Raw genomic sequence first — 14,320 nt, 5'->3', positions numbered from 1 at the left:
TTGAATGTAATGCATGCATGCATTATCCATACATACATACCTAAATGAAGGCCCATTAAAATTAAAGAGATGAGCTCAGTCCCAATTCTCATAACTGGGGAGGTCTTAGAAAGCCATAGGGGCGGGTAGAACAAAGCACACCATCCAAGATTTTATTCACAAAGTCCCCCTGTGACTTGACTTCTTCATGCAGGGGGAGAATTGAAACACGAGGTAGTTAGCAGGATGACCTGTTTTGAAACCAGTTCCAGCTGTATTAATAGCTTTTGTTTTCCATTCACAACTTCACCAGCAATATACCCATCTGAGATAATAGACCAGGTTCTATAATATTGGGACCAGGCAAGCTATAACCATGCCTGTAGTTAAAAATTATATATATATAATACATTTGAGTTTGGGAGGCAGGGGGGAAGCTTATACACTGACGAGGTCAACTGGGGCACAATCCAGAAGAAAATGAATAAATTAAATCTCAAAGGAGCCAGCCTGTATAGTGGCAGGTTGATGGGTCACAGATGGTTGGCAACCCCCCCCCCCCTCTTTTCCCTGCTTTTGTTTTAATTGTTCCTGAAAGACAAGATTCCATTTGAGCTCAAGTGCTAGGCCCCTGAGCTTAAAAACATATTGTATACCCGCCGGATGCCCAGGTTAAGTTCATTCAAACTGTGCTCTGCTGTCACTATAGGGAACTAACTAGGTTTTCTTTCTTTTTTTTCCTCCCTCTTCTCTCCATATAACATCTCCATGGCCAACACGTTTGTTTCTGGTCATCAGTTCTTAATCAGGAAGCAATCTAGGTCATACAACGTAACTAACAGTACACCTAAAACATGTTCAGAGCCAGAGGAAAAGAGTCTTACAACCATCCTTTGTCATTTTTCTCCTGTTTTGTCATGTAGCTTTTTTTATTTCCTAACCCTGTTGTTGCAAAACTGCCCTTTTTCTCTACCCAGAGCTTGCATTTAAAATGCTTCATTAGCATGTCTTGCAGGATTGGCAGCACTGTGGCAAAACCCTAACATTTATTTTAATCAAGTTACCATGCTTTTTCTTTCTGCTTAACATCTAAACCTTCTTGACAAAGTCCTTTCTCAAAATTTACTTCTTTTGTTTCGCCTCAGTTTCTCTAAAAAGCCCTTTAAGCTTCGATGTACTCCAGGATGACTCCTGAACAAAAATCATGTCTGGCTCAGCTAGTAAATCTCATCTCCCTTCAATGAGATTAAATAAGTGCTTCACATCTATTGTAACAGGCCCTTAAAAGATCCTGCATATTTAAGAGTTTCCTACAATAAATTAAACACATCTCACCCACTGTAGAACAAAACAAAAATCCAGTACATGAGAGCTAATATAGGTCCATCATGGAAGAAGCACTATGCTTCTATTTCCATAAAGTTCTCAAAGATAAGACAGCCTCTGTTAATCACAACCAATGAGCAGCATTTTATTCACTCAACTGTATGCTTCCAGTATGACTGGCTAAAACTTAAGGTCACCCATTTAATACAGGTCAACATTTCATCACCTGTAATGTTTCCCATCTTAAGATTTTTAAGTCTTTGATTTGTTTGTTTAGTTGTTCTATTTATTTTCCACAGCTTGAAGTCAATAAACTCCCAGGGAAGCAAATAACACCGAAAAATATAAAATGCTATATAAACTGTACAACATTAAACATGTCAGGGAAAATAAAACTATTAAATAAATAGCACCAAAAGAAGCTGGATCTCTGTAAGTTCAAGCTTTAGTAGTTTACAGAAGCTACTAAAAGTTTTGCTTTACTGTTCTAGCTAAAGTTGAAATATGGACTCCAACTCTCAAGAAGTACTTCATATAAACTATCAAGGAGAAATAAAGCATGGTTTAAATTAATTTACTATATTTGAATAAATAATGTAATAAAACTGCTGAATAAAGCAGAATATTCATAAAATCTATGTCAGGACAATGTTGCATCTATACAAGGTCTATTGAAACAGAACATTTTTATTTTCTATTTAAAACTCATTTGGAATAAAGCAAGTCTGAAATCCTGAATTCTTAATTGGCTGCTGCCACAGAAAAAGGACTGCTGAAATAGGTTTCTATTTGGCTACTGCTGTCTTAAACTAAAGTGAAATGATATTCTTACATTGCTTATTGAATTTGGAGTGCTCTAAAAATGGGTATAATGATTGCTCATTTATGTGCCCTGGAGTTTGTGTAAGGTATGAAGAATCAGAACCACACATTAAGTTCCAGTTAAGAGGATGAATTGCTCATACTTATGCACAAGAATCAAGTCAACTAATGGTCAGCACTAAGTTGGTGCTAGGTAAGAGTTAACAGAATTCAAGGAATGGTGGACTTGGATTGCTTGTAGCAATGTAATGAGTTCAGACTGATTCCTCTCTTGACTCCACCCCCAGGCTTTGCTTCTCCTATAGTACCCAGTTTTCAGCCATCTAGAGATTTAAGGAAGAGTAATGCTAAAACTGAGAGACCTTCGCCTATATTCCACCTAAATCAATCATGGCTAATCTATGAGCAGGAGAATTGATTCAGAATGAGAATGGATCCACTCTTCCAACAGTACCTTCAGCAGCAAAAATGGAATGAATGGATTAGAGTTTGCTTTATGATTTACAGTAGTTATTGCATACCTATGTTCCTGCTTCAGAACAAATACACATATATTTGCAGCAAGTGCAACCTGACAGCAGTTATCAGAGACCTGGAGAAGCAAGTTATTGTACTTCCAATCATGTAAATTGGTGAAGATTCCTCTAATCTAAGTGCCGTGTGCTTACAAATGAAACAAAAAACAAAAAACAAATTTCTGTAAGAAAAACAATCCAATAAAAGAATAGACCCAATGGGCAAGACTGACATCCAGCAGCAGGAAATGCAGAATATGATAAAGTATCTCTGAAATTCAGAAATAGTCTTGATTCTTCAAAAGAAGAAATTGATTCTGAGACCGCAGAAGAAGGAGAAGCAGCATGATGGAAGAGGAGACAGAGTGGTGGATCTCTAAAAGGCAAAGAGATTATAGTTGTTCCTTGCAAGAAGATGAAGGGAAGTGGTGTATTAACTGGTCATTCACTAGTATGAAGAAATAAAATAAACATGACAATAGGACTCATGTTGTGAAGTGTACAATTTGCCATTGTATACTTCACAAGATGAAGTAAACAAAACCATTGAAGATGTACCTAAATCTACTTATCAAATATCCCTTTTTATTAATGCATACAGGGACAAATGATCCTGGAAATAACTGCATAGATGTTGAACTCACCAGGAGACAGAGTGAGATCCATCACTCTGTCTCCTGTTCCATCATGTTTCTTCTTCTTCTTCTTCTGGAGTCTCAGAAGCAAACTGAAATCTCTGTAGGCTCAACTGGTGTTTTTATCTATCCTTACGTCCATTCAAGACAATCAGAAAAATAAAGAGAACCCTGCAAATGACCGTGGGCAGGGTTATCTGGATAATAGGCCATTGTCACAAGCATGGTCGCACTTCCCAAGATCTTATAAAATTATGGTTTGCCTGAACATGACAAGCCTGATCAGAAAGGCTTTCATCTGAATCCTATAGGTGCTGGAGGCAAAACTCTGAAGTAAGGATCTTATACGGGAGTGTTCTAGCCAGCAATTAAAAGATAGAAAAGTAAAAATACAGTTATCTTCATCCCATAATGATGGACCAAAGGATGAGACACCCGCACAATGCTGGGGTCTGAGCAAGAGTAAAGGAAACTCCCCCAACCCAACCAAGGGTCAGTTCAGTGACCAATCAGGATTACAGATGTGACCACATGACATGAACTACATTTCCCATGATGGATTCCCTTAAGGGGACATCTCCCAATTCCCAATTAACTATCCCAATTCCCAATTAACTATATACTGACTGGACAGCACAGAGGGCTTGTACATTATAGGAAAAGGCAAAAATGTTTTTATAATGAGTCTTGTGAAACAATGAAAAAACATAAAGAACATTGGCACATGGCCCTTATTGTCTATACAAAAATGCATGAAAAAAGAAATATGAAAGTATGAAAAAGAAATAAAATCACCAGTATCTTGATTTATGAATACAGGAAGATATATACAAATTAACAGACATAATAGAGACCTGGTGACATAACTCCCATAATTGGAATATAGCAACTGAGAAATATTATTTCTTCAAAAGAAACAGATTCAATAGTAATATAGAAGTTTCACTACGCTTCAAGATCCAAGTGGTGCTATGGTAAGAGCACATAGGTAAATTAAAATCAGTGACTTAAAAAAAGTGATTTCAAGAAGATCTGAAAGATGTTTCCAAAAGCAAAAGAAAAGGAGCAGAAGACTGGCAGAATGCTTCCATGAACACCAACTGCCAGTCTTGAAGACATAACAAAATTTCTTTAATTTCATAACATATAGACAGATTTAACCATAGTTTCAATTGGGAAAATGTGACAGTCTTAGAGCAGGTGAAGTCCAAAAATGCCAGAGAATTTCTAGAAGCCTCTATAAATTCTATGGGACTCTGATGGCACTCTAACAAATCGGCCATCAATAGACACATAGACTTTAACAACATCTGTAGACTATGCACAAAAGATAATCAACCAGCCCAAAAGAGAAAACGACTTCAGCACCTCTCCACCAATAATCAGCATAGATTAACTCCAAGGTTAACTCCAGACCAACAATCAAGTAAGCAATACCCCAATCAAGAAACTGCCAAAGAGCTGTCAGTAAACAGCCCAACCAAAGAATCCCTAAGACCATCCCCACCTACACAGACAGGCAAATAACTAGAATATAAACTGACAGCAAACAGCACTCATTACTAGCACCGATGATGTTAGGGTAATGAAATCTCTGCAAGAAAACAAGCAAGCTCAGAGCATCAAGAATGCCTCAGAAAACAAGAAGATAAAGAATATTATAAAATCTGGGATTTATTTTATCAATGGCTAGATAAGAAAATAGGGAAATAAAATATATTATAATATACATATAACATAATAGTAATGTCAAGATAAGGTAATGATATGTTATAATTGATTATAATGAAACAAATATTACATATTAGGTCATGTAATAGTTGAGATTTGCTCAAAAAGAATGATGTGAATTTATAATTAAAGTCTAATAAGGTGTTAATAACAATATAATATAATAGGCATAGCTGATATAATATGAATTATAATTTAAATGTAGAGGGGAAAGACTGTTGATATTGTGTACAGAAGATATGTACCAACCGACACACTGTACAATGAAAAGATGGTTTCATTTGTTGTTTTATGTTTGTGTTTGCTTATGTTTGTTGTTTAAAAAATAAAAAAATTGACCAAAAAAAGAATGCCTCAGAAAAGTTATTAGTATATCAGTTGCTCAAAATTCTCAGAACAAAATTCTAGCAGTTAACAAAGGAAAACCAAAGTACTCAGCCACTCTTCTGTTTCAGGGTTTCCAACAAAAAAAGTAATTCACCAGGAGATTGGGAAAAACAAGGGTAGAATTGAAACATGAATTTAATAGAAATATTGGTCACATAGCATATTATTTTGAATATCCAGATCTAGGTTGGAATCTAGGGTGCTAAAGAAATTTACTGATGGTCTAACTGAAATTTATTACATTATTTTTGTGAAATGTGTAAGGTGCCTACTACTGAAAGAAGACAAATGTGCCTATTTTCAAAAAGTGGAGACAGAGAATCCATGAAATTACAGCAGTCAGTTTGGCATCGAGATCTGGAAAGATTCTATATCAGATAATCAAACTATTTTTGTGCAATTATCAAAAGTAAGCATCAGGTCTTGACAAGTTCACCTGGTCTCACTTGGGGGATTAGTAGATTGTGGGGATGGTGTAAAAGTAACTTGTCTTAATTTTAAGACAAACCACCCAATCTCTGAAAGCTGGGCAGTGTATACATTTAATAAACTATTAGTATTTCAGCAAAGCATTACACTCTTATAAACAAGATAGAACATTACTGGAATTCTTGACAATTAGAAGCTCAAAAGTCATGTTCATCAATGATTCCTCTTAAATCTGAAGGATTAAGTGAAATCCACAAGATTAATCTTGTATTCTCCAATGTTTTTATGAATGATTTAAGAGGTGAAAAATTGCTTATCAAATCTGCAGGTGGCAAAAATTGGATGGAATAACTAATGTCAGATAGATGAATTGTTTGGTGTTCTAAAGACTGGAAATAACATTCAAAACAACTTTTTTAATTAAGAAAGTGGACTAAAAATAACAGAATGAAAGTTTGTTTAGAAATGGAAATCAAATGCACAGGTGTAGCATAGCTTAGTAATAGTGTTTGTGGAAAATATCTTGGAATACTGGTTGATTGCATATTGAGTATGAGTCAACAGTATAAAGTGGAGGGAAAAAAACCAAACACAGTTATAATCTACATTAAGATTAATTTCCAACATTCTGGAAGAAATAGTTCCATTTATATCTATGTTGGTCAAACTCCACTCATTTTGTCCAGTTCCAAACATGTTTTTAAAAGGAGCCACACAAATTGAAATATATTCAGAAATGATCAGTAATGATACTTACAGGGTTAAAAAAATAAATCCTAAAGGAAGAATTTGAAGTGATTGGAAAAAGTTATCCTTGAGAAAAAAATGCCTAAAAAGATATCAGAAGGTCAAGACTTGTTTTCTATCATTCCAGAGTACAAGACTACAAAATAATGAATTTAAATCACAGAAAGGCAGATGTCAAAATGAAACTTCCTACTGGAAGAGTCAGCTTGAGCATAGAACCGGTAAGCAGTGGGGTGCTTTTTAGTGGGTGAATCCAAACAGACACTTGGATGTCCATCTGTCTGAGATGTTTTAATTTGGATTCCTATCTTGTCTTTAATTTATTTGGCTCATTAGTACATATTCATAATATTGCTTATCCTGAAAGGGAAGAGTGTGATATGTGTGTATGCATGTATTTGTGTGAGTATATATGATGTTTTTAGACATTAATTACATCTTTAGCTTTAGGTTTTATTTTTAAATCAAGCTCCAAGGGTATTTTTGGCGTTACTCCTACCCATAGAATGAACAGCCAGAGGTCACGTCCTTTTTAATTCACTCTGCAGGAAGTCATAGTCATATTTTCTTAAAGATGGCAGGACGCTGTGTTTTCACAGAGTGCAGTTCTGTCCTAGCTTGGCTGCTATTGGTGGCTCATGTTTAGCAGCTCATTGCAGAACAAAGTCAGAGGAAATGGTTTCATTCCCCAGCTGTGCTCCTCCCCTGCCCCAACTGGGCATGTCAAGGACAGGCTATGGGCTTTTTCCCTTTTGCTGACTGATAGTTATTTTGGCTGAAGAGCCCACCCTGGAAGAGAAGAATGTAAACAAAGTCCATCCCCATGAGAAAGTGCCTGTGCAGTAAATAATTAAAAGACTGCAAAGCACAACATTCTCAAAACTGGAAATAATCTAGCAGAATTTCTCACATTTTGTCAGAGTGGTATTCTTCAGCATCACAGTCTACTGTGGGTCTCCTTAGTTCAGCAAATTACACATGTTTTAGAAATTTAGACCCTGTTAAATCTTTGTCACCTGGAACCAGTATCAACCCTGTTGATGTCAATGTTTTATACAGTAGTAGGCTCTGCTTTTTATTATTTGTATCAATTTGCTTTCACTCTGAGTCATTTAATATACAAGCATCATTTCCTGGAGGCTGATTGTGTATCAGCAAAGAGACTTACTTTCTGATATCTGTATATAAAACCACAAACTGTATTCCTAAAAACATTTACCTGACAATATTCCTCTTTGCTGCTACTGATACACAGCATTGTAATCTAGTTTCAGACCACAAATGGTTTACTGAAGTGGTGAAGTCATTCAAGTATTTCCAAAAAAAAAATGTGCATCTCTAAAGATACAGTCAATAAAAATAAAACAATTACAGCCATCTAGACCTATCCAAAGTTTTCCCAATACTGTATGTTATGGAAAAATTATGGAAAATGGTCAACCATTTAAAACCTAAAATTGGCTAAATGCCAATCTTCTCACTGCGTTGCATTAAGTGGGAAGCTCTACTTAATTCCAGTTACAACCTTACTACCCTGAACTCAACATGCACATTATTCTATCCATGCAGTATCACACCTGAGTTTATTGATATTTATAAACACAGCAGGATAGCTAACAAGGTATCTATAAGCATCAAATATGCCATCAAGCTGCTCCCTTAATACATACTAAATTCTTTAAACCATCTGACTTTTTAGGGGGGAAACGTTGCAATTAATTAATTAATTAATTGGGCAACTGGCATTTTAGAAAACAACACCCAGTGTCAAGGATTACATTTTCCTTTGAAACACTACAAAGGTTCCATTGAGTTGAGATTTAGCAGTAGGGAAGAGGAGCTGGAAAGAGCTAATTCACTTTCTGATAATCAAGTGACTATCATGACATAATGTGGTTTATGAATAGGCAAGTCTTCCATAAGTGACATTTTGTCAGTGCATCCAAATATATTATTAAAATTCCAGATTGCCTAACCCTTGTCTACAGCATTCACATGCTATGATAGCTCCACACAGACCTTTTACTCACCATAGCTAGAAAATATGCTATAGTGATGAGGGACTTACTGTTACTTCCCACTAACATGCAGCATAAGGGCAATCACAGCCCAAGATATGGAGAAGACTTTGATGACTAGACATCTTCTACTTCCAGGAGTATTTTTAAAAGTGATGAGTGCTCCAAAAGAAGTTGATGGACTAAAAAGAATAAATACATATAAAAATGTACATCTGAGGGCAAAATGCTTTAAAACTGGATATTTTGAGGTTTTTAAAAAATGTAGACATGCATGTCTAGAAAGAATACTTTATGAAATATATACATGTGTGTGTGTGTGTTTGTGCATATTATGCATCTTTTTAAAGTAAACTCAGATGGTTTAAGGTGGAACAAACTTCTGAGTAAATTTGTTTCATAGAGTGAAACTGATCAAGGTGTTCTGCACAGGTCCTCCAACAGCTTTAAAATTTTCCATCAGGTTAAAGAGCTGATTAAAAAATGAATTATCAAAAGAAACTCATTTTGAACCTGAAGAACTGAACCCTCTGATCTAGCTGTGCAAAGATCAGAAGGAGCTGTGAGGACATCAAGTATTCTAAAATCCACAAATAGAAGTGTTATATCCAGCAACAGTCTTCACTCTGGTCCACTGCTTGAGCGGAAACCAGAGCCATCGCTGATTGGCTGAGCCCTCTTGATAGCTCGCTATAAAAGGGAGCTGTCAAACTGGCTCAGCTGTCGCTTGTCAGCCGGCTGCCGAGTTAACGGCGGTATGCCCAGCTGGGTTACATTGTGGCCAATAAAGCCTGTTAACCTTTCTGACAGCCTCTGCCTCTCTTTCCTTGTGCGCCAAACTTAAAACTGGCGACAAAGGTGAGATTTTAGCGAAGTGAGGCATTTTCTGAGGCAACAAAGAGAGCTGAAGAGTCACAGAGCTGAAGCACTAGTAAGGTTAACAAGGCTGCCACTAAGCTAACCCCAGATGGTGGCGGCACCTCCCAACTTCCCATCGTTCCACCCGGCTTCAGAAACATGGACATCGTATATCAATCGTTTTGAGTGCATGATGGACGCCGCCAACCTGACAGATATCCCCGCAAACAGAATGAAAGCCTTATTTCTTAAGCTTCTGCAGAGCTATGGTCTTCGACACCACCACTGCCCTACTGGCTCCACAAATGGTGAAAGCTGTATCCTGGGAAGAGCTGCAGGAGGTCCTCAGCAATCACTACACTCCCAGACTATCCCGCATCGCCCGCCGCCATGCATTTTGGAGGAGAACCCAAGCGGAGGGAGAATCCGTCAGCGAGTACATGGCGGCACTCAGATCAGCTGCCCTGCACTGCAGATTCAGAGACCACTTTGACAACATGCTACTGGATCAGCTGGTCTGTGGGGTAAGAGACCTCCGACTACAGAGGCACCTCTTAGCAAAAGCAGACCTTAACCTGAAGCAAGCGATCGAAGAGGCTCAAGCTGCAGAACTGTCAAATCTATCCGTGGCTGAACTCCAAAACTCAGGCAGCCTCCCAGGTGTCAAGGCAAACGCAGCAGTCCACTATGAAGACACATTTGAAGCCGAGAACTTCCAGGGGGAAGAAGAAGTGAACCGTCTAAGAGTGCCTCTGACACCCCAAAGAAAAGGCAACCCAGCTGAGAGAAGACCAAGCACGCCGCAAGTCATCTGCCTCAGCTGTGGGGGAAACCATCCAAGAGCCACCTGTCACTTCAGAAACATGATCTGCCTGAAGTGCCAGAGGAAGGGGCACTTGGCAAGAATTTGCCAAGCTGCCAGAAATCTGAATCAGCCACCCCCACAACCAAACACAGACGAAAGCTTTCAGATTCAAGGAGGATTGCTTTGCAGTTACCAAAGCATATCCCAGAGCTGAGTCACTACCACAATGCTTTAATATTAATAAGATTAATGTTGATCTTCTTTTAGAAGGGAAACCATGCCACATGGAGGTGGACACTGGCTCCTCCCTCTCCATCCTGTCCTGGGACACTCTGAAGCAGCTGGTTCCAGACATCACCAAGCAACAGCTGACACCCTGCAAGTTGGCCTTGAGGGACTACCAGGGCCAGTCTATTCCAGTCATCGGGACAGGCAAGTTCCACATTCAGTTCCATCATTTTAATGGACTTTTACCTCTGGTAATTGATAATGGGTACCTGCCAAGCTTATTAAGGCTAGATTGGTTCAATTCCCTAGGGTTGCAAGTAACTGGCATCAATTCCATCAATGCTTCCAACTGAGAACAACTGCTTACAAACTTTTCAGCAGTTTTCGATGAAAAGCTTGGCTGCTATAATGGCACACCCATTACCCTAAATTCAGACCCATAGGTGGCTCCAATAAGGCTCAAGCTGCAGAGAATTAGCCCTACTTGCAAAAGTGGATGCCCAGCTGGACAAACTATTAGCCCAAGGAGTTCTAGAACCCATTGATTTCTCCAAATGGGAAACACACATAGTAATACCTCTGAAACAAGATGGTTCAATTTTCCTTTGTTCGGACTATAAATCGACCATAAACAGAGGTCTACAACCCAATGCGTACCCAGTACCCATCATACAACACCTACTACATGCCTTGGGCAAAAGCTCCATTTTTACAAAGCTTGACATGACACAGGCTTACCAACAGTTCCCTGTAGATGACCAGACAGCAGAAGCACAAACCATCATAACGCACAGGGGCACTTTTAAATGCAAACGTCTCCAATTTGGTGTTAGTGTGGCCCCTGGCATTTTCCAATCAATAATGGAGCACTTACTTTACAACATACCAGGAGTCATCCCCTATTTTGATGACATTCTCTTTGCCTCAGATAGTGCGCAAGAACATTTACAGCGCTTACAAAGAGTTCTGCAATGTTTTAAAGATACTGGACTCAAACTAAACAGGAAAAAATGCATTTTTGCCACTTCCCAAATTGACTTTTGGGGCTATCATATTGATTCTGCAGGGATTCACCCCATTGAATCCAAAGTTAAAGCCATCCAGGATGCTCCAGCTCCTACAAATAAGACAGAGCTGCAAGCCTTTTTAGGCTTACTTAACTTTTACAGCTCATTCTTACCTCACAAGGCCACTATAGCTGAACCATTACATAGGCTTTTGGACTCTACCACTACTTGGACCAAATGAACAGGCCTCTTTCAAGGCTGTTAAAGCCCTACTCACTTCAGATTCTGTATTAATGCAATTTAACAAAGCCCTTCCTTTAGTGCTCATTTGTGATGCCTCTCCTTTCGGCATTGGGGCAGTCTTAGGCCGCAGACTGCATAACGGCCAAGAAGCCTGTTGTGAATGAATAAAGTAAATAAGCCCAAATGCAAAGTAGGTTTTGGAAGCCTGCACATTTGATTGGTCCTTGAACAGCAAACAAGGATTGGTTCATAAAAGCCCTGATTGGCCACACTTAGGACACTTCCTATTGGTTATTGGTTTGGACCTTATGCACTTATTATTGGTTGATGGGGTAGCAGCCAACCCTATAAAAGGGTTACTGCTGCCCATAGCCTTGCTCTGTTCTGTTCTGTTCTATTACTGTTAATAAAGAGTTGAAGTCACTGGTCAGATGTCTGGTCTCCATTACTCTCCAAACATAACACTGGCGACGAAGGTGGGATCCGGAGACCGAAGAGCTGACTGAGCTACAGAGCAACACACAGAGCACGTGGTCAAACACGCACCATCAACGGCAACATGGCCAGCGGTGCCGTACCACCCGCTCCATTCAACCCAGAAACCGAAGACTGGGAGTCGTACATGGATAGGTTCCAGATGTTACTGGAGACCAACAATTTGAAAGACGCAACAACCGGCAAAAAAAAGAGCTATATTTCTAACTCACTGCGGGCCTACCGTGTTTAAAATGGCAAAATCACTTGCCAAGCCAGCCGAAGTAAAAGAGATGGACTGGGACGTCCTCGAGCCTTTACTACGGGCTCACTACGCGCCTACCGTACCAACCTTAGTCAGAAGACACGAATATTACCAGAGGGACCAATGGAAAGGGGAAAGCCTTGCCAACTACATCGCAGATCTCCGCAACCTTGGAGGCCTCTGCGGATTCTCTGATTTAGAAGAAGCCCTCCGAGACCGCCTGGTTCTGGGCCTAGAAGGCGGCACGATCCAGAGCAAAATTATGGCTAAGGGGGACATCAGCCTCACCGATGCCCTCAAAGAAGCCACTGCAGCGGAGGCGACCAAAAAGTCGGCAGCCCGAATGCGCCGCACCAACGCACCGCTCGTCAACTCGCCAAAGATACCTCGCCTCACTCAGAGAGACACCCGGTATCGACTCACCACAAAGACCTAGAATCCCCATCAGAAAGCGATGAGGAAGTGGTCAACCGACTCCGAACGGAACGAGACCAGTTCACACAACCCTCATCTCGACCTTGTGCAGGATGTGGGGCGAATCACCCCGATCCAGCTGCAAATTCCTCGGCGCACTCTGCCGCGTTTGCGAAAAGAGGTCACATCGCAAAGGTTTGCAGAAGCAAACAAAACTCCAAACCCGACAGGCGAATACCAGTCTTCAGGATTCTTGGCACACCCGAGACAAACTGAATCACCAATGGGGAAGCCACTCCTACAGAAACAAACCATCCACCACTTCCACCAGGCGTGAAGAAACCAGGCGGAAGAGACCCACCAAACAATTACCATAGGCCACGGTACATCCCTTGATGCCGGGAAAATCCGAGTAGAGGTCGCTATCGAAAACAAACCTTGTATAATGGAGGTGGACTCAGGATCATCCTCTCGATGGTGTCCTGGAAGACGCTTCAACAGCTCATTCCGACGATTCGCCATCAAGACCTAAACCCTCAAAGGGTTATCCTCAAAGATTACCAGGGTAACCGAATTCCGTTGTCGGGTCCCGCCGATTCCAGGTATCTTTCAAGGACCGCACCGTCGCACTGCCACTGACTGTCGTGGACCGTGACCGGCCTAGTCTTTTAGGCCTTCAATGGTTCAGGCCACTTGGAATCACTGTAGCCGGAGTCCACCGTGCGAGAGCAACGATTGGGAGGAAGCCCTCATGCAAGAATTCCAAGACGCTTTTCGCGAACGGACTAGGCAAGTACAAGGGGACCCCGATCTCATTTAACTTGAACCCCGAGGTAGCACCCATCCGTCTTAAGCCGCGCGGGTGCCGTTCGCCCTGAAACCTAAAATCGATGAACAACTCGATAAGCTAATAGAACAGGGCGTGCTGGAACCCACCGACCACGCCCGATGGGAAACCCCAATAGTGACACCTATCAAACCTGATGGGTCACTGAGAATTTGCGGAGACTACCGGGCCACCTAAACCACGCACTTCAGCAAAGTGCGTATCCGGTGCCGGTAGTGCAACACCTGCTCCATTCCCTGGGTGGCGGGAAAGTTTTCGCTAAACTAGACCTAGCCCAGGCATATCAACAATTGCCTGTAGATCCGGCCACCGCGGAGGCGCAAACTATCGTCACGCATAGGGGCGCATTTAAATGCAACCGCTCCAGTTCGGGTGAGCGTCGCTCCAGGAATTTTTCAGAGCTTAATGGAAAGGCTGTTACAAGGAATAAGAGGGGTCGTACCATATTTCGACGATGTGCTCATCGCCGCCCCGAACAGAGACGTTCTAGAAAAAGCGACTCCGCATATTTTTACAAAGGTTCCAAAACACAGGCCTCAAAGTTAAAAAAATAAATGCCAGTTATGTACCGAAAGGGTGGAGTTTTGGGA

At 40.5% G+C, this 14,320-nt stretch overlaps 1 long non-coding RNA gene across 1 annotated transcript in view; it reads left to right on the top strand.

Annotated features, from left to right (window-relative positions):
• LOC148133336 (uncharacterized) overlaps nt 1–14,320 on the top strand; it is a 65,916-nt gene that overhangs the window by 35,180 nt on the left and 16,416 nt on the right. The window contains exon 3 of the long non-coding RNA XR_015747333.1: nt 6,699–6,792. This is a non-coding gene — a long non-coding RNA (uncharacterized LOC148133336). The remainder of the gene's footprint in view (nt 1–6,698; nt 6,793–14,320) is intronic.

The sequence above is a fragment of the Notechis scutatus genome, chromosome 1, assembly GCF_049901735.1.
Source record: "Notechis scutatus isolate UNSWTSFEM ecotype Mainland chromosome 1, rNotScu1.2, whole genome shotgun sequence".
Classification (NCBI taxonomy): domain Eukaryota; kingdom Metazoa; phylum Chordata; class Lepidosauria; order Squamata; family Elapidae; genus Notechis; species Notechis scutatus.
Note: the sequence above shows the minus strand (reverse complement) of the source record. Positions and strands in the feature narration are given on the sequence as shown.